We start from the raw sequence: 26,752 nt of genomic DNA, 5'->3' as shown, positions 1-26,752 counted from the left end.
AGATATCGCAACCAAACAAATGAGGATTCCTACAGCTGAAGAAAAAAAATAAAAATACGGTGAAATGCACACACACACACACACACACACACACACACACACACACACACACACACACACACACACACACACACACACACACACACACACACACACACACACACACACACACACACACACACACACACAGTTGCATTGACTTACAATCATTTTCTGGATGCTTGACACAGACAGGCCCACAATAGCCTGAGTAAACATTCTGCCATTGTATTTCAAAAAGGCAATAGCTCCCATTGTACGTTGTTTGAAAGCACCAAGAGATGAGAAACACATGTACATCCTTTTTAATATAACAATTCTACAGCAACAATAGCAGAAGCAAAAATTCCTCACTTTGTACACAGAGTTTTGCACATAAAGAAATGGTACTTTCTTACTTTTCTTGTCATCCGTAGGGTCACGTACTTGAATCACCATTTTCACTATTTACAATAGTCGGTCGTAGTTAAAAATGGGGTTAAGGATATGAGGAGAACCTAACCATACATAGCAACCACTTCTTGCCTAATCTTAACCCAACCTCTAGTTCTAAGTTCCTTGTGTTGGGAGTGCATGTAGGTGAGGCATCAGGATGGAGCATCCTCAACAGTCTGAGCTGTGAGTTCCAAGGGTTTGGGAGCATCTCAGCGTATTGGGTGATGCATTGGAAATGTGGATTATTTAACCCAAAACCCTCTTTGCTATTTCATTGTTAATTAAATGTCAATGTCAACGTGAACAAAGAACAATACAGTAAAGTCAGATTCTGGAACGATGTTGTTTTATGTCTGTGAGGTTCTGTCTGTGTGCGCTGCACCTCGACCTGGTTTGAGCTGGCAGCAGCGCCAGCGTTATTTCAGCCCAACGCGCTCCTTGTTGTGCCGGCGTCCACCCATCTTGGCCGCAGCCAGGTTCATGTTAAGCCACCAAACATGCAGCACAGCAACGTGATGCCTTGGTGGGAATAAAAAGGCCCCTATTTTTATAAAAAAAAATTCAGCTGTGGTCGTGGCATTATGTTTTGGGGTTGTCCGTCTGTCCGTCACTTTGAGGAATTGTCCTTAAATTTTGGCACTCATGTTCAGTTGGACTCAAAGACATACAAATACGATTTTGGTGGTTTCAAAGTAAAGGTAACTGTTACCTAAAGTCCATCCTATTGTTGTGAACATGATTTCATAACTGGGGAACAGAAGGTGACCGTATTTTTTTTTGTTGGATTTAGTCAGACACTGAATGTGTGACGCTAATCGTGGGTTTTGAAACTGTGCTGATTGCACAGATCTTCTGATTTCTGGGAAGCATCCACATTTTGGAATTTTGTAGTTTCTAATAGTAGTAAATTATTCATATTAGAAAACATACTTGTGTGGCAGAAATGCGTGTGGATGTAAACTGCAAATTGACTGGTTGGTGGAGACATACAGTCAGTAATTACACTTTATCCTTCGCCTGGAACTACATTTCGAATGTCTATTATTTGATTAGTAATACTTTTGTGTGCAATAGTGTGGGGTATCATTGTTAAAGGGCTATAAAACATGAATGTGTTTCGTAAAGTTATTAACACTGACACACACATAAGAAGAGTTCCTATCAAACAGCCATGGCAGCACCACAAGGATGACGGCTGAGCACAGACTTCTTAAATGTGATTAAAACAGAAAAAGTGTTGTGCATATTCAACCTTTTATATGTGTCTGTCGGGCTATCGGTGCTGTTAGAAATGATCTGCAGTGGTGGGTGTGTAACAGCGACTCAAGAGCAAACCTGCAGGATCAGGGCCAAACAGATCATCTCGTACTGGACAATTAGCAGATACAAAAATCCAAGGCATTCCCAGTGAACTATCTGACGCACAGCATTGTGACTTCGCCTTTCACTGCCAGACTGTCGCTCGCAGCTTTTCAGCTTTCTTTGATGTGATTAACTGTCTGGGAACCCTGTTCGCATTAACATTTGCCCGGCTACTCTCAAGGGCGGACCGACACGTTGATCGGTGTCAGCGGCTCAGTGCACTAATGCTGAAGTCAAGTATTTCTTTTTTTTAAATGCAGTTGCAGTGGTGGTCAATTTTTGCCTCACATGATCGGTGCTGATTTTAAAAAGTTGCTCCAATAGTTTAAAAATGAACTTGATCACTGCCTTCAATTGGATGCAACGACTGTTAAACAATCCTGAATGGAGTGTGGCCAGTATTGAATTTGGGTCTGATAAAAGTTAGGCTCGGTATCTTGTAATAATGAGAAAATATGTATTTTATTTATTTATATTTTGGCACACAACGAGCAATACACTGCTTCAGTAACACCTTTGATTTTTTTGTAAAGTACTCCGTTCAATGAAGAGCAAGTTTTCAACCTTGTTACCGTGCTTTATATATATATATATGCTACAACCATGAGCTACATTATCATGAGCGAAATAAGCAGAGTTTTAATACGTCATATCTCCAGGGAACCAATCCCATCAACTCACAAGGCGGAGCTTTCCACATGCGGCATAGCAACAGAGGTGTGGGTGGAGACAGGAATGAGGGCAAAGGTGTACAGTTACATCTAAGACATTGACGGATATCTAGATATGTCATTTCCAAGGAAAAGTGTTGTATCTATTGTTATGTGTATTGTGTTACTGATGCGTCCAACCCTTACTTGCCCAGAATCGGGAAATCCAAAATAAATACTACGTACTGGAACCAGCGATATCCTGACTCCTTTATCACATTTCTAACCAACGTGTTTTACTTTTTTTTTTCTTTTAGTGCTGTGTACTGCTGTATGGACCTGAACGACACTAATGCGTCAACGTAAGGCTCCCTTCTGCCTCACACCTGCCAGCACAGGTAATGATGTATGACTACACACACACCACACACACACACCACACACACACACCACACACACACACCACACACACACACCACACACACACCACACACACACACACACCACACCACAAACAGACGCATTAACGCACGCTATGTTGGCTGCGAAGGCCAGGCAAAGAAATCTGCTCGCCAAATATTTACTTATATGTTAGTGTGCATGCTTTTGTGTGTGTGTGTGTGTGTGTGTGTGTGTGTGTGTGTGTGTGCGTGCGTGCGTGCGTGCGTGCGTGCGTGCGTGCGTGCGTGCGTGCGTGCGTGCTTAGCCCACTCGGTCCAGAGGACAACTGGCTGAGTTTAGCTCTTTACACTGTATTGGCTCTCATTTGTTAAACGGGGGACTTGGTGGAATTCCCATGAAGAAGCATATTAAGCCGTAAACACCCAACACACAGAGCTGGAGCACATTATTCAATTTTAATTTAATTCTTGCTCGACTCTGTCAGCCAGTGAAAGCTGCAGCTTATCACAACTGTCGTAGACACACAGAGCTGGGAAAGACAGGAGGAGGGAGGAGGAGGCCGTGTGAAACATTTAAAAAAAAAAAAAACAATTTTTTTGCTTAGTTGTTTTGCATGCATTGTAGCCTTTTTTTTTTTTTTTTTTTCATAATTTGTGTGTATGTACATATGTATGCATTCAATTCAATTTCATTTATGTAACGCTGAGTCACAGCATAACTTATCTCAGGGCACTTCAGGACCTTTCAACATTGTAGAGAGAAACCCAACGATTGACCTGCTCCCTCATGAGCAACAGCTGGAAGAAAAAAAAAACCTGTCTTTTAACTGGAAGCAACCTCCAAAAGAACCAGACTGAGAGGTGGGCGGTCAACTCTGTCGCAACCAGTTGAGGTGAGGGGAGAGTGGAGAGACTAAAAGAACAACGTAGACAGACAACAACAAACACTGGGGTAGGTTAGTGGGCTCAGTAACTGCAGATCAGAAACATGCAGCTCCCGAGCCAGAGATAGCTGCAGAAAGGTATCGGGAGACAGGAAAAAAAAAAAAAAATACAGGAGAAAGAACACACAGTTCACGACAAGCAGGTGTGTGAGGAATGAGCATTTTCAAGCAAAAAATACTGTTCAGTATTTGCTGCCACATGTCCAACTATTGCTGCTCTAAATTCCAGTTGATTTGCTGAATCTTTCATTAGAGCGGCTAATTCTGCTAGTTCTGCTCGAGCACTGAAAGCTCCACATCATAAAAAAGAAAGCAAAAAAAAAGGCCGGTGTTGCCGACGATCCATCACCAACATACACTGTAACATAAATGATTTTGGCTCCAGTGAAAATATATGTATTTGCCCCATCCCCTTACCCCAAATAAATGTGCATTTCCCAGCATGCCTTTGTTCTTCCTGCAGAACTTTTGAGATTGAAGTAACCAAAATAAATAGGTCTAAGTGATGGGTAGAAATGGTATTTATTTTTGATGAGAAATGCAGTTTTATACTTGCTGGAGTATTAAACAGTGCATACATGACATAAGAGTCTACTGATGTGACTGATTGTTTTTCAGTAGTCAATGCCAATAACGATGTTAAAGCACACTCTCTTCTGTAATATTGCTTAATTAATTACACTCGATAGAAACAGTATTTTCTCTTTCTATATGTCCCCGGAGAACATATTGGTATATTGCATAAAACGGATATATTGACCAGCTCTAAATAGCCACCGAGTAGTCTTTGATCATGATCCTGCTGTTTGTACCTTAGTTTTTAATCTCACGGCACCACCCGTGTTACCAGATCCTGGTGTGTTCTTCTTCTCCTCCTTTTTCTTCTTTATCGACAGCCGGCAAACCGCTTTTTGGCTCGCATTACCGCCACCTTCTGGCTGTAGCAATACCTCATTACCCATTATTAAATAAGAAAAGATCAATAATTGCATCAACAATTTAAAACTCTTAATGAATCCCTCCAAACGGCACTGAATAAATGAAATAAAGGGTATAATAAATACCCCTTTGTGAGGCTGTGCTAAGATATTATTTGTGCTGACTGCTGGTAATTGGTCAGTAATTAATTAACTCTTCCACATCTGCATTATTATCTTATACTGTGTGCTTATACAGTGCTTTGTGCTATCACTGCCCTTTTGTTATAGTGCTTCTGTGGAAATAGTCAGGACCTACATACAGTAGATAACCTCAGTTGATCAAACAATATGAAGAAAGCTACGATGTTAACTTTGAGGGACATAATAATAAAGACTTTTTTTCCTCATCTGTTGAACTGAGAAATTTCAAGAGGCCGCCTCCTTTTATTATCGCCTCCTTCCTGCCTCTGCTGTCATGCCCCCCCCCCCCCCCCACCCCCACCCTTCTGCCACGTTCTCTTGCTGTTTTTTTCTGACAGCTCTTTGGGTTATAAAAACCACCATGATATATGATGTTGTCTGACCAAAACACTAAAAAGTCCCACAGCGACTTAAACAGCGCAGCATGCCCGACTTTCCACATGCACACACGCAGAGATTTTGAAATAATGTCCACATCGACAGTTTTTTCTGTTTTGTTCAATTTACTTTTCTCTCCCACTAAAATCCCAAGTGGGTCAGTTGGCATTTCATCCTGGACAACAAACACATACAGGTACACTTACACACACACACACACACACACACACACACACACACACACACACACACACACACACACACACACACACACACACACACACACACACACACATATATGCAGACTCAAGCACATGAGAGTGTCTTACATACATACTTTTATACATCCACTGTGGCTTTTTCTTGTCTTGTGAGACTTAAATGCAGTCCTGGTGCATATAACATGGAAATGTGTTGGAATCTGACCAGCAATAATATATAGTGTTAATATCATATCATATCATATATTATAGCATATCCTATAGTATAATACAATTTTTGAGGTCTTGATCTCGACCCTTGCTCTTTGTGGATGATTCAGAACAGACCTATTGAGAGATGCTAATGGTTTGGTAACTGTTTTGTGTTCATGCAGTCACCTCTGTGTTTGAAGTTTTTTTGCCAGACCAACAGAAACATTAATGTGATAAGATGACAAAAATATTCTGCCAAAAAGTCTGATGAAAACGCCCGTGGTGAAGCGATCGCTGCAGTGATTGTTTGATATGGAGAATCTCATGTTGTGCATTCTGCGACATACAAGGCAATGTCTGTCTGAACAGCGTAAAATCTCTCTCTTTTTCCTCCCAGTACCCATTAATTTCTGACCAGGCTGCAGCACAAACATCTTTGTAAATGCCCGGGCAGTTAGTGCAGCTATGAATTTCTATGGCGCTCCACGCATAGCTTTTCACCGCTCTGACTCATATAATGGATGGTCCATTGGCATGAATATTAGAGTGAGGAATGTATGTGGGTGTAAGTACAAACTATTTGTTCAGTGGATGCTGTTCTTTGTTAGTCTGACTACAAAGACACAAACCGCCATCAGCTTTAGTTGATATAGCAGTAAATAAGTGGAGGGAGCTTTTGTGATGCAGACAGACCGTGTAGGAAGATGTTCTCCTCTGGAACAGGTATTTGCTACATTACTGACTCCTCATTGTAGTAACTTGCATAGAGCATGAGGATCACAAATAAGTTATTGCATAGTTTTCCATAAAAGGGGGACAATGGAGCATTTCGATTCCTGCATCCGTCGTACGCTGTAATGTACGTTAATGTTTGCAGTAGGTTAAATTCAAGGTTTTGCACTATATAGTTTTAATGAAAGCAAATGAAAGTTTTCTATCACATTGTTGTTGGACTAATTCTTGACGTGTAAAAGTTCAGCCAGTCACCAAAGAGGTGCGTTTCTAACATTTGGTATCGGTCACTTGTCGACACGTTTTAAAAGCTGAGAATGATGAGCACGATAAAAAAAAAATTAATGAGCATTTCGAGGACTAATGGACCTTTTTTACTCGTTCTTTATGACACAACAGCACAAACCATAAAAACGGCTGCCAAGTTGTCAAGTATTTCTTTTACTTTAAGCTCTCGCCTCGGAGTAGATTTCAGATTTTGATCGAATTTCTAAAGCTTGACCGTTACCCCCTAATCCACTTTTCTCTGTTCTCACTTCCTGCCGAGGGCCCCTGAAGTTGGCCCTGAGGGATCATAAAAGCCAATCAAGTGGCTTTGAGTGTGAGGAGGCGGTTCCTGCGGGACCATAAAGACCAATAAAATGACCGGGAAATTTTGGAGCAAAAACCCAAAGAATCCTCTTGTTAGGTGTTAATCACCACCTTCTTTCTGTGGCACTCATTTTTTCTCGTGTCCTTTCTTCCTGCATGTGCACACGCACACACAACGCACACACAAAATCCGAGGCAATAAATGACTTATTTTATTGGATAAGAGCCTCAATAAAAACAGGTTCTGAAGAAACGCTTGTCACACATCACACACATCTGGAAACACCAGAAGCAGGACAAAAGTTTAAAAATGGATAAAATGCGAAAATTAGGTCAAGATATAACTATTAATAAAACCAACTAAAATGTATAAATACATGGACAATTAAATCAACAAATAAAATAGATGAAATTCAGTTAAAGAACCAGACTGAAAAAATATGAACGCTCTCTTTGGTCTTTGTTGCATCTCTTTAGTTAAACTCATGTAGTCATCACACAGGAGTGCATCATTTTTAGCATTCAGGACAGCAGAGGCAAACGGGAAGAATAATTCATGAGTTTTCCTTGTCTTGACAGTTATTACGGATTCAACATGTAAGAATAAAACCATTTGGAAAAACATCACTGTCCTCTCTGTCCTCCATCAAATCTGTTTGGACATTTTTTAATTTATTAGACAAGGATGTTCACATATGTGATGGAGGAGTAAAATTGCTGAATTTAAACAGTTTAAATCAATGTAGAAATTTCATTATAATTTGAGTTTTATGGATGGATGGATGATTAATAATCACTTTTCAAAGAATGTGTAAATGTATTAACTTTCCTCGTAGTCTTAACGTCTTCAGACCGTTGCAGTTATGAGATCAAATAAAGATAATACAATACAAGGATCATAGGAAAATACATTCTCAGTAAATGTTTTTGAAGTAATGCTCAGAAACAACTTTCTTCAGCTGTCAAATTGTGAGTTTTGTGCTACATCCTCAATAACATGTTCAAACTGTTTAATTTTTTTTTTCCATTAACACAACTGTTTCAAGCATTTAACAATTATTCACACAAACACGCCTGAAAAAGCAAATCATGTTACTTATAGTCACACAACGCTTGTACTTACAAGGAATATTCCTCCTTTCTGTTGACGTAGTCAGTGGACTTATTTTAGGTTTGTTTCACTTCAATGTGTGTGCACCGTCCAATTGTGTCCTAAGTGGAAACCACTGGTCTGCGAACTGTTGGCCCTTTGTTCCGTCACCATCTTGGTTCTCTGAGGAAGAAGAAACCCCATTTGGATGAGAGAGCAGAGCGAGGGCGGAGAAAGGTTTGGATCTGACTGAGGCCCACAGTATTATCACACTTTAGAGCACTTCTTCATGGGGCTTCGTGGGACTACATCCATTTTTGATAGACCGCCATTGACTGTGTGGCACCACAGTGTGTTTGGAAGAAGACTGAGGTCTCTGTCCTCAGTGTTTTAATGTCGTCCTGACCCAACAAGATGACACCGAAAACAATGTCAGGATAGTCCAAATCCACAAGCAGATTTCTGGAGTCTTCCTTTGTTACTGAGTGATACAATGTCCACTCTCCGCCCAGGTGTAGGGCTCATAACACTGCTGGACAAAATCGATTTTTGCAAGACAGTCCAATAATAGCTCGTCTCCCATCCATGTAGGCATTTTTAGCATTATAAAAAGCAGAATTCAACTGCTAGCATAATTCAAACTCGTTATCAATGTTGAATTAATAAAAGTCACGTGATTGAGGCGTTACCAATCAGGAAAGGACACTTTGTGACTGATGAGATCCAATCAGGAAGAAAACATGAGTGTGACCCAAGTGGCAACCAACATGGACGTCACCCGTCGGTTGGTGCCATCATCCTAGTTTCGAAGCGGTTTGGAGCAGGAAGTGACCATATTTGAACGAGCGGTGGATCTGACTGATCTGATTGGAAACCTTGCAATACTACGTCCCGCCCACCGATAGCCATAACCTGACTGCATCACAGGCCTGTCAATCAAACAGACACGCCCCCCAAAACACGTCTTTTTGAAGCTTTTTTTTTTATAATTAATGACGGGATTATTTCCAAACGGACCGCCAAAAAACGAATAAGAAGGAACAACTTTAACTAACAACACCAAGATGACTGGTGGAGATATTTTACAGACTAAGAATTTTAAACTAGTGGCATGGGAGTCAATGTAGCCGGAGGCTTTTCCGAGCCAACCTCTAGTGGCAGTCATTGATATTGCAGTTTATGGAACTTCCGCATCGGCCTCATTTTCAGAGCCGGAAGCTACGAACACTTTTACATACAGTTTGTGGTGTGACCGTATTCAAAAGTTGATGTTTGCTTTTGTCTAGACTACAAGGCAGCTCTGGAGTTTTCAAACTAGAATGGGTTCAGCAGGATTTCCAAAAGTCTCCATTTTAGGGTGAAATGCAGATACCAGGCTTAAATGTAGCAAAAGAAATGTTTTTTTTTAATCAAAACACATCAGTGTGAACGAAACTTTGCAGGTAAAATACGACTGTCATGTCGCCGTTAGAAGAGTTTAGTGCGAAGCTCTGAAGTGCACTGTAACTATAAGCAGGCAAAACCACAGTTTACTCCCCAAATTGTCCTGTAAATTGCAATTGACATTTGTATTGGGAAAAATATATATATTTTTGAAGTCATGAAACATTCAAAATGAATTCGCCCTGACTTCAGGTGTGTTGTACATGAATTATAATAGTGGCTTAGTGACACCGCCACAAACAAAGAGGCTGAGATAAAAGCACCTTTTATTCATTTTAGGTATTTACTGCATGTTGTTGTTGTTGTTTTTTATCTCAGTTTTTTAGTGAGACAGAAACATGAAATGTTTACCCAAAGTTTTATCTTTTTAATTGGATCCATTACAACTGACTCAATTGGTTTGTAGTCTGTGTTCTTTAATATTTGTGCACATGCACACTCACAAACATGGCTCATAGACATACAGTTATATGATAACCAGAAGCACTAAAACATGCTCACCCACTTTGACCTTTGAACAGTACTGATCTGACACTTTGTTTTTTGTCAGTATTTTGGGGACTTTTTGATGTTCTCTGGGCTTCATTGGCCGTAATGAGTGAAACACTTTGGCATCTAAAAAAAAATTCCCCTTGGGGATTAATAAAGTAACTACCTGCCTACCTACCTATCTAGCAGGAACATGATTTAAGCTCACTCTGTTCACTGACTCACGGAGTCAAAGGAAAGAGTCAAAAATCTAAGTTGTGGCCACAAGATACTAAATCTTGTATACATTTTAATTAATTTGTGCGGCGTTGACATTATTGACAAAGATGCCGGAGTGTTTCCTCACTATTATCTATCTTCAGATAGACTGAAATGACAGTGTATGTATTCACTGAGGAAAACTTAGCCGATAGCTTTTGTTACAATTCAACTACACTTGTCTTTGTTTACAGATTCATATCCATATCTGTTATCGATCAGACTGGCTGTAATACAAGGGATGCAAAGGATTATTATTTGTAAAAAGGCAATAATGATGATATTGAGAACTTGTGGATTATATATCGTTGCCAATATGCTAACGTTGAAGATGCTATCGACTATATAACTGACACTTGAATTGTGCGCACAGATCAACGTGCACACAAAATGCTATCTCGTGGCCTCGAGTTAGTAATTTGTGCGCACGATTTTATTTTATTTTTTTTCCTCTATGTCCGTACAGTTCATCCTGCAGAAAGACACGATTCATCAAAGGAAACGGTACACTGCTGCTTTCTGGACCGGTCACTTCATGGACGGTGTTTCACGGTTCACTCGTGTTGGACTGAAAGTTTTTCTGGTGTTTACGCAGAATCTGTTTGCTGCTTCTGACAGATAATCTTTGTTACTTCTAACTGGTTATCTGCGTACTTTTTCGTCATTTGGAAAAAGTACGAGGTGTGTAAAAACTTGAACTTGTTTTCCATCATAGCCGGTAGCCTTAAACGGTGACTGTGTTTGATCCCATTTAAATGTACGCAGTGACTTAACACATCTTAGAACTGAAGACTATCAAGGTCATCTAAGACTACAGCAATCAAAGCCCTCTGTGGATGAGAATCCACCTCGTCATTAGCAACGTCTCGTTAGCATATTGTTGATGTAATTGTTTACTTAATTGCTAATTACGAGGCAAATTGCTAATTGCATTGATTGGATTTGTAATTTATGTGCTAATTTTCTTACTAGTGTAGAGAAGTGAATGGAGGCGGTTTCACAGTGCGAGAATTGACTGTTGTTGTTTTGCTATGTTTACTGTTGGTTGCTATTGTTTACCACCACATTGTTTCCATTGTTCATGACTTCAGGTGTAATTGACAATCAGGCATTTTGTGCTGGTTGAGAAGACTCAAAGCATCTCCGGCCTTGTCGTGACGACGGCTGAACATTTCACCAGGTTGATTTCTGCGCCTCGTTTTTTTTTTTTTAACTTTCTCTAAATCTGGAAACATAAACGGCTTTAAAACAGGACGCCGCTGATTGATTGCCGTTTCCTTCCTGTCATGCCCATAGTGCAGCACAATCACTGCTGGTTCAGTGCTTCAACATGTCTATCGCTGTCTCGTTTGCTATGAGAAAATTTCACACCGCACAATAGACTTTGTCCTTCATCGTTTTGACTTGCATTAGTCTTGCAGTTTTTTGGGGGGACTAAATATGTCAAATCACATCAAAACATTGTTATGATGATGCATTTAGTGCAGTCTACTGATGGAGAAAACCGACAGCAACTCTACATTATAAATATCTACGTAGTAATTGTAGTAGTAGTATAGAATATTCCTTTAACTATCACCCCCATTTACATTTTCATACAACTGTAAGATTTGTAATAATGAGTGCTGAGAGGAGCGAATGGGACAAAGATCTTTCCATTCCCCCCCAACATATTGGTTTCTCTTCAGCAGCCATCTTTGTTTCTGTTTGCTACTTGCAGACCTCTTGTTTACCTCCTTTGTCTTTTCTTTCTATTATTTTTGTTCTACCCTCCATGTTGGCTTCTAAGATAGTCTCGAAGGGAAGTGAAGACAACTCCATGTCTATTATTTCTCTCACTTTGTCTCTCTCTTATTTTTTTCTCTTTGATAATATATTCCACAACTGAGATACAAACAACTGGGGCTATCACAATCATTTAGGACACACACACACACACACACACACACACACACACACACACACACACACACACACACACACACACACACACACACACACACACACACACACACACACACACACACACACACACACACACACACACACACACACACACACACACACACACACACACACACAGCTATAGACATTTGTTCCTGTGTTACTACACAGCTAATGGGAAATTTGTTTGTTCCTCATACTGATGCACACACAGAATGGGAGATAGTAAACCTCCAGTCAGTTTTACAGAGAACAGACAGTGAGAAAGAGGTCAAATAAAATATCAGCGAACAGCAGATGGAGTGAGAGGGGGAAAATTAAAGAGAGGGAGAGTAAACGGAGGGATTCAGAGAAAGATTGAAGACAAAGACGTGATGGAGGGATGCAAAAACAACAGATTTTCAACTGCCATATGCCGTGACGAGAAAACATATTCCACATATTGATCTACATGTGACAAAATCATGGGTTAATATCTGGTTAATGTGTGGAAGATTTTAATAAAATTGTTCACAACTATTAAATAGGAGCCTGTTAGCTTCACAATAGATTGATTTGACTTTGATATACAATGTCCACTCAGTCACATCAGATACATACCAGTGTTGCATCTGAGACTCAATTCTTTGAGATTTGAGGGGTTTTTTTTCCTCAGCGAATTCTAGGAAAAAATATTTGTCTTCTTTTTTTTAATTCAGTCAAGATATGATTGCAGTTAAAGGAACATGAGTAGGATGACTGTTACCATGGAAACTCAACTGTATAGTACAAAGCAGTACAAACCCTCTACCTGGTATTATACTGTATTATTACACAGCGTATTGATCAACATATCCACATTTTACACGAGTGTACATAGAGTGAATGGTTGAACTTTCTTCTGTTGTCTGAGCTTCCAGTTCTGGCAGAACTTTGTTTTGTTTTTTTAGCTTTTCTGGCTTTGAAGAACATTTCTTCTGTTTCTTCACGTTCCTTCTGTTGTATGTGTCTTTAGTCTCATGAAACATATCTGTCATTGTCTTTCCAGGCCACTGTAGTTTACATGCATATAGTGTGTATTTATTTTTTATTATTATTATTATTATTATTATTTACTAATTAATACAAATAGTCTCTGTTTTTTGGGTTTTTTTTTAAATCACAATCCCACACTTGCATACCTGTTCACATTGTTGTTGCTTTTTGCCTAACAGAGGAACCTCTCAGGACATTTTAGACTAATTTTTTCCCCAATGTTTAAAGTCTTAGTCTGTAATTCTTATTAATGATTGTTCATAAAGGAATTTACATGCAACATGTGCATGTTCCTGTCTGTTTGTGTGTGTGTGTGTGTGTGTGTGTGTGTGTGTGTGTGTGTGTGTGTGTGTGTGTGTGTGTGTGTGTGTGTGTGTGTGTGTGTGTGTTGATTGTGTGCAATTGAATGAAAAACATGAATAATTAGCATGTGTAATGGTTTGCCTGCTCCTAGATGACTTTGACTATATAATGATGTGTTTGGTTGGTTTGGTTTGAGAGCGAGAGTGAGAGAGCAGTAGACTGTGTTTAATGACACAGCATAGGTGTGTGTGTGTGTGTGTGTGTGTGTGTGTGTGTGTGTGTGTGTGTGTGTGTGTGTGTGTGTGTGTGTGTGCTTGCTTGTGGGGGACTTGCATTGATTGATTGCTGAAATCACAATTGATGTACCCATCTCCTCGTGTCTTCACATTCATTTCAACGCCTACTGTACACGATTGAGGTGAAGGCCCATCACAAAAAAACATCTTTCATGGGATGTCTCTGCCTGTCTTGCCCTGCAGACGCTGTGTCCTCATCTCATTTGTCCTTCTTTCATTGATTGCACTTCTGGTTTCAGGTGGATACTGTGACAGCTGGTTTTGATACTTGAGGTGAAACATTTGCTGGTGAGGTGGCACCAAGTGAGTGTCTAAACAGACTGTTACAAATATATATATATTTTTTTCATTGTCCCCCTGCGAACGGGTGAAATTGACATGTCACAATATGTTGCTTTAGTTCCATCCGTCTATATCGCTCCATCTCTCTCCCGCTTCACTCCCCATGTCCCTGATGCAGTTATACCGCAATATACTGACAGTTGATGAAATCTGTGGTTTGTTTTCTGGATGTGCGTCGGTAGAAAAACGACCACAAGGGGCACCAGCATGCAGGATGCTGAGCCAGAATGGCGAGACAGAAAAATGCCACTACACAATGCATATCAATGCAAACACAGATGCAATAACATTTCCATTGGGGGCTGGTCCATTTTTTTTTAAATTTTTTTTTTCCTCTGGTTCCTGTTTGGTCATTTCCTGGCTCCAGCCGATCTTATTTTTCTCAAGTTCTGTGGAGTGGCAGATCAGTGTCGCATTGTATTGAGCCATAAGGTCCAGGACACACAGGCTGCGTGGCGTGTGCGTGGTGTGTCTGTGGCGTGTGCGGAACGTCTTCATTTTTTAGTTTGGGTGCTCACGTCAACACGTTATAGAGCAGCCACACAAACTGTGGGGAGAGACACATCTCACTCGCGAGTCATGCATCGCATCTGCGGTCATCTACAATATGCCTATTTATCATATGTGCCGCATGCTAGTCCTCAGCAGAAATATTCAGGGGATAGTTTAAAGTGTACGATTAGTTTGTTACAATCCCACTTAATATAAAGCAAAAGACAGAACGTTTCCACTTAACCCAACCCCTGTTAACCTGCCTCCTGTTAATTTAACTGAAACCAACCCTCCCTTTGGCACTGAGTCCAACATGTTCTGACATTCTGAAGATTTTGCACCTGAATATAATTTAGTCGTTAAGATTTATTTGTCTATTATTTTTGAATTGTTACAGGCCATCCCGTCGGGAGCCATCATCAATTGAACCCTGACGGGAGCACGTTTGTTGTCGGTATCTTCAAGGAGCATCCATTTGGCCCCAGAGTGTGGTGACAGCTTGAACCGGGGGCTGTCAGTAGCCACGTTGTAGCCTTTTAGCCCAGCGGAGCATAGCGAGAGCACTCATGGTTTTCATGGATGGATAGATGGATGGAAGCTTGGATGGTAGAAATTATGTGCAGTGACATGCCAGCTGGGTTTACCCTAGACCTGGCCCTTCAACATGTTCATAATGGCTCCCTGCTAATTTCATTTTTTTTTTTTTTTTTCAGCATAGCTGCTGTATCTCCTCTCCACAAAAAAAGGCTTAGAAGCCAAGCAGCTTCCAGTGTAAATTCTGATTTAAAGTATTTTATTGCCAGGTTTAGGTTTGGGTAGTTGCGAGGCCAACAGTTGGTCCTACACATTTATCAGAATGAACTGAGTTATAGTGATTTAAAGACATACGTGTTTTGCTTCCTATATCAATATATATTAACAATGGGAGGGGGGGGGGACCAGTTTCTTCCAGATGCCTTCGGCTGCACCCATTAGGGACTTGATGCTAATTGAACCATATTGATGGGCGTCAGGAGGGCAGGGTGCCAACACTATATGTCCCAAGACATAATAGATGGATCACAGATCCACTGCAGTGACTGTGTGTGCAGATCTGTCCTTATTCAGCCCAACAGTCCACACGCTCCTCTGCTGTTCTAATTAGCTGGAAGCTTCCCACTTGCACGTCTTCATGGGCTCAAATTGCTCCACGAGGGCCTGTCATCGGTCCCTGTGGTTTCCAGCAGGGGAGGGACAAACGCACATCCATTCATCTGCAAATCCATATATTACGCAATTAACATAACACACATACAAAGCCACTGTAAGACTGCATCAGTAATAGTGCACAGCGGTTTATAGTAGCAGCTTGTTTGTGAAAGTTACAGAGAACATCTTCAGCTGTCATGCAAGTTTTAACACTCTAGTTGAAATCCTATTGGATGAGGGGGAAGATATAGACATATTGTTTTAGATATGTTGACTAATAAAACACAAATACCTCAAAACAGAAGGCAGATTTGCAAACTGAGTGTAAGAGGTCGCAATTTGTCGTTAGAGAATAACCTTTGATTCTGTCTTTCAGTATCTTTCCTTTTAACGTCTTGAAAATAACCCTGACCATAATACAGGAGAAACAATTTGAGATTTCAAAAAACATACAAATTTAAACCAGCAGGTAAATAAAATGTTGAGAACAGCCCCAAACCTATTTCATCCCTCTGTGGTGTTGACCAAAGTAGTCTTGCAAGCATCTCGTGAGACTTGATGACTGTTTTATTGATTGAATAGCATCACTGAAGGCTGCTCTGTAAGTTGATTTCTAAACAGAGATAATGCTATAAGAAGTGCAAGGAAACAAACAAACTAAACGTATGAATCCCTTCCACTTCAGCTTCTACTGTCTTTATCTGACTCCGTCTTATCTTTATTTTATAAGATCATGTGCAGAATTTAAAAACAAAAGTGCTTTGTGTAAACTAAAACACACAAACAAAGCAGTTCTTATTCATGAACTATGGGATGCTGAGAGATCACAGTCCAGGCGGTGAGCACTGAAAGTCACTCGTAGTTTAAGAAAAAGATTCTTTCTCCAGACCATCAGGAAGGTAAACTCTGTCCTCAGGTATCTGTAGTTACTCTTCCTCTGTCAATCCTCCTCAGTTTTACAAAGCATTATTCTATTGTTTGCATGGAAATTATGACACAGAGTGTATGCTTGACATTTTTAAATACTTAAACAATCAAAAGTCAATCATACATTTTTTTTTTCTTCTAAATTGTCAAACAAAACAATAAAAATTGCACATTAATGAAGCAAGCAAAAAACAGGTAGAAGCACAACGCGATGGGATGGTGTGTCTGCAGAGTATTGTGATAGGCCAAGTAAATGGCCAACAGTGAAGACCCCCCACAGCTCCGTCCCAGCCCCTCCTCCATGCTTCACGGTGTGAATCACACATGCAGATAACATCTGTTCACCCCCTCACTGTGTCTCAACAAAGACAAGGCAGCTGGAATGTCAAATTCACATTTACATTATATTTAAGTCCACGTTTCCAGCGATCTGATGTCCCTTCCTTGTGTTGTGGTGGTCGGCACAGTTCCCTCGCCTCGTCGTGGTCTCCTCGCAGCAGCTTGACCATGAGGGTCTGTTTCACACACTCTCCCCCAAATGTTTGAGATGCGCATTGATGTGGGCTCTAATCTGAGCTGCTGGTATTTGACGGGTCCCTCCAGGTAGTCGCGATTTGGCGATTGCAATAATTAACACAAATTCAAATAAGCTTGCAGTTTTTTTTATTTTTAATTCCCGCGTTTCTGTTTTTCTTTTGCAAAAAAATGTGGTCAGCAGAAGCTGTGCTTGAACAGCATAAAGTAAGTCTTGTCAAACAAAATTCACCTTATAAACAAAAATCACTCATACAATCATACAATCTCCTGTTTTCTCATCACCAAATAAAACTGCACCGAAGGAAACCGTAGCAAGCAAAAAAACAGGAAGTGACGAGGTTTGCGGGAACTTCACATTAAAATGTTCTAATTAAATGCTTATTATCAAAGAAACTGATTACATATTTATTCCTTTATCAGGTAGTGCTTTTAAAAATCAAATTTTTCATTCTCGACTTGCATTTTTTTTTCTAATCCCGCAATTTTACGGAAAAAAACCTCACTTAAAACCCTGCAAATTTGATTGCAATTTTTCAGAAAAATACGCTTCAATATCAAACATTTTTTTATTGCAACAATCACAAAAAACTCTTCGCATGACATTTTGACTAGTCTTAAAGCTGATAACTCTTTCATTCGTTTCATTGTTACAGGCCGTGTCGTCATTGCTTTTTAAAATTCATGATTGACTGTGATTTCAATTCACATAATTCAGCAGGTTTTGTTATGATTGGTATAATATAATATATATTACACAGTGGCTACTTCGAGGGGTGTAAAATGTGAAACAAACTTTCCTTTGTTTACGCTTTTTCTCCCTGCATAATTCCTTTTGCATTATTTTATACTTTTAATGATATATATATATATATATATATATATATATATATATATATGGGTTGGGGCTGAAGACGCTTGAAAATATAGAAAATCTCAGGATGAGTGAGTTAATAGTGTTCGGTCACCAGACTCCTCAACTCTCTGACTGAATGGTTGGTGGTTGAGTTGCATTTTATCTAATGTGGGTGCCAATGAGAGTGTGAATGTGTGTCCTGGAAAATGATTCCCTGGTTCTGCTTTCCGGTGGCATATAGTTGCTTTCGTGTTGCAACTTTTTACCTCAGTTTCTTCTTATGATGGGAAACCCTGTTTCCTGTTAAAGACACTGCAAATATACTGGTAATACAAACTCAACACTCCCTGTGTCCATGTCATATTAAAAAGCCGTTGGCGTTTCAGAAAACGTTCATTCCTTAACTAGGCTTTTATTGTGAAATGTGTGCAGGAAATTTCTGCGACCGACATTGGAAAACAACTATGTAGATGTGTAATCCAAAGCAAATGTTGAAAAAAATGATTATATTGTTGACTTTGTTAAATTAAAGCAATGAAAATATCCGTTACTGACTATTTATGCAAACAACATTAGTTACACAACCTCAAAATGAGCCACAACTCACCTGTGAGTGTCTCAGGTGTGCTCCAGTACTTAAACAAACTGCACGACACCAGTTTTAAATGGACGCGTTTTTGTGCCCTCAGTTTATACTGATAATTTCTATCCAACAGCTCCAATTTGAGACACAGCCTCTATGTGGCATTCACCATCGCATAATTGATTTCATATATTTCTAGTTTGCTACATACTGTATTGTACCTGTGCAACTTTAAAGAAAGTCTTGTTGATATCATCTTCACTGCTGTTAGATAAAAGAGGTTTTGGGTTTTTAATGTGGGTTGTCAGCAGATGGCAAATGTTTATATACGGTCTGGTATCCAACACGTAATGGGTGTTGACTGAGTTGTAGTGTGGCGCCTGTCAATCACTGATCTAACCTGACACCTAATCCAGATCCAACAATTAAACAGCACTCAGAACAATATTAAATCAGCCTTCGGCACAGCCTAAGGTAGTAATACATAAAAAGGAGGAGGGATGTGAATTATTGGATACATCCATGATGAGGTTATGAGATGGATCAGTCATGTTGTATGGCCCTTTTTGTCAGACCAAGAAACCAATTATGTAACAGCAGGAAACTTGTTGTCATGGCAGGCGAGGTTTCCAGTAGAGCATCGTTTTGTGGAACAAGAAGCTCTTGTAACGTGAATTCAGGACATAATGGGAAAACGCATGCTGAAATACTGCTGCAATGATTTTACTTTTTTATTTTAGTAATTTCTTTTTCTTTTTTCTTTTGATTAAACTCTTGATCCGGAGAGTTGAAATTGTTGATAATGCAATGCTAAATCAGCAGACTCTTTGACCAGTGCTGCATTGCACTTCACTACATATTGTTAATGTATTCAATAATTGTAAAAAAAAAACTAAAATAAAACTAAAAGAAGACCATGAAGACAGACAGATGGAGATAAAGTTTTGTGTAGTTAGATTCATGTGGGAGAAAAGAAGAGTGTTGCACAGGTGATGGAAGGTCACACACTAAAGTTAAGTGGTTCCTCATCAAAGCTGCACTCGACCCGAACTAGCAACCCATGCTTTTAACACTCAGTTAATGCCCCCAAGACTCACGCCCGGAGAAGAGGGGAACAGATGCAGAAAGAGCCAGTCACACAGAATGAAATAAAATACAGGAAAGTGTTGACTGGTCCCAGAAATTTGTACAAAAAATGTCAGTCAAATCCATTGAATTGGAGTTAGGTCGTCCAGATCAGCTGCCAATGATTTGACCCTCCTCAGGAATGGCATTTAACCACTGAGGGTCTGGCGTTCTCTTTGCCATTGAAGTTTGGGATGTCATCATGTCAACACCTTAAAGAGCTCTCCAAAAAGTTTGGAGCTTCCAATGAGTCTGGCAAGGAATCTAAAAAAGATCCCCAAATAGTTTGAAATAAATCCCTGCACTGTGAGGAAAATTCCTATCTAGAGTTCAAATATTTATCCATTAAATAGTCAAGCATCCGATGCAAAAAAAAAAAGTCTCCAAGAATCCCCAAAATGTTATCACTGGTTTTGAAGATAACATGGCAACAAGTAGGCAAAAAAAAGTGGAGCTTTTAACAGTATAAGTATCGTCAGCACATTAACAAATCCACCAAGGGAATGGCTCCAAAAGAAGAAATGGAGGGTTGTGGAAATTGCCTAGTTAAGAAAAGAAAAAAAAAAACAGCTTGAAATGTGGGGGAATTTGAAATGAGGAGTACATGAAAACCCACAAACATCCTGCAAATTAAGGAATTGGACCATTGTTTCAAAATGCCTACAACTAGTTATGTCTGCTAATGGAGGCGATTCTTAGTTCAAGGAAGGACTTACTTTTTTCCACAGAGGTATTTTACATCCATTTATATTTTCATTTAGTAAAATGATTGAAAAGTCTAATTTTCCTTCGGGTGTTCGAGTATATCGCTTTCATCAGTAGGCAAATAAATAAATAATTCTAAAATTGTAAAACATTCGTATACATTATATCCATTGAGCTCAGCTCATTTCTATCGTAGCTACAGTCTAAAAATGTTCAATTAACGACTACCTCTAAAAAGGAATGATCTTGTTTAAAATGAACCTGCAGGAACCAGAGGTGCTAGTGGAAACGGATGCCAGATATGGACGTTAGTCTCACATGGTTCTCTCAAAGTGCCATCAAACGACAGGGTTTGACAGAACCAGGCTCAGAGGTGGGCGGAGCATCTGTTAACAGAACCAGGCTCAGGGGTGGGCGGAGCATCTGCCTTGACCAGTTGGGGTGAGAGGAGAGCAGAGAGAGAAAAGGACAGCGTAGAGATACAAGAGAAGAATTGTTGGTGGAGACGAAAATCACAGAGCAGAGACATGCAGCTCCATGACGGGACATCTGGAAAAGAAAGAACAGAAACTACGCGAGCGAGGGAACTTTGAATTTGATCTGACTTAACAGAACTATCCTAGAAACAACACCTTAAGCTTTTCAGACTGGACCTTTTCAAACGGAGAAATGTGCCTTTTACATCAGCAGTAAATGTGTGGAAGTCTTTGGCTTCCACAAACGCCATCAGCCCACTTTCCTCAACTGGCAACCAGAGGAGGACCAAAGGCAGGTGACATCTGTCCCTTTAAAACGTATGCAAATCCACTCACTCACACTCTGTCCTTAGATGGTGCTTGTGTCAAACAGCCACTTAAATATTACTTTATGTCCTCAGCAGTCAGTGAGAATTGAGTTAAAGCACATATCATTATGGTTCCTCATGGAGTCTTAAAACCGATTTTTATGTGGTCCCAAACATGGTTTATTTTTATCATCCTGTAACAATGGTCTGGAGCCGTGGACCGGATTTATCTTTAATAAAAGATCGATATCAAACCCATGTATCTTCAGGCAGAAAACCTTTACTTGCTATATTTATTAATAATAATTATAATTATAATAATACACTTTATTTGTAAAGCACCTTTCATACAATAAATGCAGCTGAAAGTTTAAAATTACACGCAGTGTTTGACATAAAAACATATATAAAGGAACATTTAAAAATATAGAAAAGAAATGAGATGCATAAGAACAGAAAAAATGCATAAGAAACATAAAATGCATCAAATTAAATACAAATACATTAAAAATATAAAATAAACAATATCAATTTTACGGCGCAGTAGTTCAAGTGCAAGAGAGCTTCAAGAGTAACTAGTTAAAGGCTGATGTAAAGAGATATGTTTGGATCTTTCTTTTGAAAGTATTAACTGAGCAGCTTCCCTGATATCTAACAGGTAGTTTGTTCCACAGCTTTGGAGCGTAGCTGACAAAAGCTGAATCCCCAATTGTCTTACGGCTGTTTACTGGGAACCTCCAATAAACCAGCAGCAGATGGTCTCAGTGTTTCTTGAAGTCTCACAGTTCACCAGAGAGTTAGAGATGTAACTCGGCCCGAGCCCATTAAGAGTTTTGTATGTGGGGAGTTAATATTCGAGCTGCAGAGTTCTGGATGAGCTGAAGTCTCTCCAGTGTTTTCTTTGGTCGGCCAGTAAAAAGTGCATCGCAGTCGGCTAGAAATGAAGGCACGGATCAACTTTTCGGCACCTTGGCTAAAATATTTACATCATTGAACACATTTCGCTCAAAGGAACTAACCCCCCTAAAGGGTTAAAGAGCTTATTTATGGAAGCGGGACAATAACCATATCCATCTTTCTGGATTATCAGGAGACTGCTGATTTGCTGATGCTAGATCTACTCCTCTATTATGAGCTGTAGCTGTGAACATGAAAGAATAAAACAAGAAACAAAGTGAGGTGTGTGTGTGTGTGTGTGTGTGTGTGTGTGTGTGTGTGTGTGTGTGTGTGTGTGTGTGTGTGTGTGTGTGTGTGTGTGTGTGTGTGTGTACATGCGTGTTGTAGCTGCGGGCTATGATCACAGATAACCTTTCTCGGTGTCCGCTCACTGACTCTATCAAACGGTGTGTGTGTATGTGGCCAGATGCTGAAACCAGATGCTTTCCTTCAGACTGCAGGCGCCTGAGATAGTGACAGAGAGCGGACACACGCAAGGTTATCGCACACAGACTCGCCAACACACACACACACACACACACACACACACACACACACACACACACACACACACACACACACACACACACACACACACCACCGTATATAATGTCTCAGGTGGACACCCAGGTCACATTTTTGTGCTGTATGATAGATCACTGCTTTCATATAAATCATCATTCTCCTCAATGCCAGGTGGTCTTGGACTTCTTAGTATTAAAAAGTTTAAATGAAACATAATCTGCACATAAAAAAAAACAATCCATGAGCCTGTTTTCATAACTATTTTGGGATCTTCTACAGAGTTGAATCCTCTAACATCTATGAAGTTGAAAAAGTTGGTCTCTCCCAGAGCTGAGTCTTGTCGTGGTGGAAAAAGCCCTTTGAGGCAACAGGTCCGACAAAAAAAAAGAAGTGTTGATCCAGGTTACAGAACAGTATTTTTCAGTAAATGTCAAAAATATATATATTTATCAAAGCCGAGCACTCAGCCTGACTCACATGAATTCCTGGCAAAACTTTCTGGCATTAATTATTTGAAGGTCCTAACTTCCTCAGCGTTACTTATTGTTTCCCAGAATAAACACTCCCAATCAGAACGGAGGCTCACGAGTGCATAAATTACTCCGATAGTAATGACTTGATTTACCGACCCACCTTACCTGTCTTTAGAATCTGTCCCACAGAAATCAGCCCCATTTAAATATTTATTTGCAGAGCCCAGGATGAGAAATCACAAAATGTACCTGAAGGAGCTTTACAATCTGTACAGCACACAACACCTTCTGTCTTCGACCCTCCGCTGAGACGAGGAAACTCCTAACAAACAAGGAGAGCCACAGGCGGAGGACAATCTCAGCCCGGTGTCAGCTTTTTAAATGGGCTGCGAGCCTCGGCATGCAGGTGCACCGCCACCTCACATCCAAACAGGAACACAAAGTACATCCACAAACTCCTCGCCGACATGTTGAGAAACAAAAACTCACTCACGCGCGCGCACACACACACACACACACACACACACACACACACACACACACACACACACACACACACACACACACACACACACACACACACACACGGCGTGTCTGTAAAGTGAAGGATTTATAAATAAATGATGCCGCTCAGTAATGGAATAATGTGGTGTTGTTGTGGGAAGAAGGCTCATGCTGCCATGACAACCTCAAGGGGTCAGGCGAGGTCATCTGCAGCTGTTGCTATGACGCCATCCCACAGTCACCTCTCGATGCAGAGGTTGAGGAGAGGCGAGCTGGTGTGTGTTCACGAGAGTGGCAGTGTGTAGTATTTCATCAGTGTAGGTGTGTGTGTGTGTGTGTGTGTGTGTGTGTGTGTGTGTGTGTGTGTGTGTGTGTGTGTGTGTGTCAGAACCAAGTGAACATGGTAACTAAGGCTGCAGAATAAAATGGAAAGAGTAATACAAAAAAAGGCAACTTTCATTCTTACATATGTTTGTATGGCATCGCTCTTCTTTAAACCATTATGTCATTCAATAATCTTTTTGTTAAAATTGATTTTAGAAAATTGGTATGGAAAAAAAACATCATTCAGGAACCAATGTCAAAGTCAAAGAGTGAATCTGCAGCAGAAGGACATACTGACGGTCACGTAACTCTTTAAAGTCACTCAGAGCTGCAGTTGCAATATTATGTGCAGTCACTACAATTTTTGATTTGTCTTTTTTTTTTTTTACTCTGTGTGGCAGGACGTGGGCAAATACACTATTTACTAATCCATGTTTTTCAACAATGACAACGCATTTTAATATTTGATACATTCAAATAATTGCACCATTTACTTTTCATATCTTGCATCATAATAGCATTTCTATCTATTTATTTATTTATTTTTACTCCACTTCTAGTTACCTTTATTTTGTCTGTGTCTTTTCAAAGACATTAAAGATTTAAATCCGCTTGAGATTTTCTGACTCATCCTTTGACTGCATATCTCTGTGCTTGTGTGTATAAGTGTGCACATGCACACACACACACACACACACACACACACACACACACACACACACACACACACACACACACACACACACACACACACACACACACACACACACACACACACACACACACACACACACACACACACACCAGCTATCTGAAATCAAGTCCAAAATTATTGCTCACTGATGAACAATTACAGCCGTCGTGACAATCACCGTTCTATTATCATAATCAACTTCACACGAGGAAAATGCCGCTTTGAACACAACTGGGACAGAGGACGGGCAATGGAGAGAGGGAACGTCCGTGTACACACACACACACACACACACACACACACACACACACACACACACACACACACAGAAATTCAAGGGGAAAGTGTTCCATCTAAATCAGCGAGCTTGTCAGTGTTGTGTTTATCGAGACAAGTCTTTATGTTTATGTCAGCCGGACACAGAGCATGCTAAAGATGAGAGAACACGCGTGTGTGCGTGCGTGTTTTACAGGCTCAATTACTGTAACATGTCATTTGGCTGTCATTTTTGAGCGCTTCAACTCCCCAAGTCGACGTCCAGGCTTCAAAAGTTTTCCGTCATAAAACCGCAAAGAACTTGATGAGTTACTGTAACATCAGCAGTATGTTTACAGTTTATGACTGCTTTTATGAATTCAGCATGAAGCAGTTATTTTCACCTGCTACGGTAAAATACTGACAAAAGGATTCATTCAATTCAATTATATTAAATTTATATAGCGCCAAATCACAACATAGGTTATTTCATGGCACTTAACACATTAAAGTCCTTACAGCAAGACTTTACAACATTATACAGAGAAACCCAACAATTCAACAATTCCCACATAAGCTAGGAGGGAAAAAAAAAACTCCTTTAAGGGAGAAAAACCTCCAACAGAGGGAAGGAAAAACTCCCTCTGAACAGGAAGAAACCTCCGACAGAACCAGGATCAGAGGTGGGCGGAGCATCTGCCTCGACCTGTTGGGGTGAGAGGAGAGCAGAGAGAGAAAAGGACAGCATAGAGATAGAAAAGAATAACTTTTTAGTAGTCAATTCATGTTTATTTGCACAATTTGTATATTTGCTGAATTTGACTATAAAACTGCAACACAAATATACAACATGCTACTGTATGAGAGACTCAGCAATGGATGACAATTATTATTTATTTTCCAAACATGTTTTTATAAATTATTCCTTAGCAATCTTGCCATCATTAGAAGGCAACAGGTAAAACAACATCTAAAGCTCATTCAGATAGGTTAAGTAAAATTTCAGCCATATCAATAATATCGACCTCGACAGGATGTAAATGAAATGTTAAACCTTATTTGAAGGCTGCACTTCGTGGATGAAGAAGAATTTTGTATTTAAAGTCGGATGAAATTTGTGGCCGAGTCCCCTCTGTGATGTCACAGTTGGACTTTCCATCAAATCATCAACTGTGCACATCTAATGATACAGGTTGATTTGTAGATGTTTGCACATGTTGGCAGGTAGACGACCGAGTCATTAAAACAGTTGTTGCAAGTGTAATGTATTTCACTAATGATAACAAACAAAGTAAACGGGAACTTGCTTATTAATTGTGAAGATGAAGATGTTTGACTAAAATCCCCACTTTGTTTTATGTGAGCTGAAAATGCAGTTACAAATATATAATACTCTTTTATTTTTGTCTGAGCATTCCAGACTGTAAAGTACTGGTATATTTTGCTTTTGTTTTTCCCAACCAAAATTAACAGTAATGTTCAACTTTAATGTTGATCCACCGTATGAAGAAGACATACAGAGAGATGGAAATACTGTTTCTCACAGTCCCACGGTGAGCGAAAATAAAAAGATAAAACAAGAAAATTATAAATATGTAACAA

General features: G+C 39.9%; 1 protein-coding gene across 4 annotated transcripts in view; it reads left to right on the top strand.

Annotated features, from left to right (window-relative positions):
- The window catches only part of tenm3 (teneurin transmembrane protein 3), a 340,668-nt gene that overhangs the window by 22,048 nt on the left and 291,868 nt on the right, over positions 1-26,752 (top strand). For all 4 annotated transcript variants that reach the window (XM_069712012.1, XM_069712016.1, XM_069712015.1 and 1 more), the window contains exon 2: positions 2,804-2,884. The gene's annotated coding sequence lies outside the window, so the exon portion shown is untranslated. The remainder of the gene's footprint in view (positions 1-2,803; positions 2,885-26,752) is intronic.

The sequence above is a fragment of the Brachyistius frenatus genome, unplaced genomic scaffold, assembly GCF_029030835.1.
Source record: "Brachyistius frenatus isolate BFR_SWC_R1_liver_20210118 unplaced genomic scaffold, ASM2903083v1 Contig_105, whole genome shotgun sequence".
In the NCBI taxonomy this organism is placed as follows: Eukaryota; Metazoa; Chordata; class Actinopteri; family Embiotocidae; genus Brachyistius; species Brachyistius frenatus.
The sequence above is the reverse complement of the archived record's forward strand: the minus strand, read 5'-3'. Positions and strand labels throughout refer to the sequence as shown.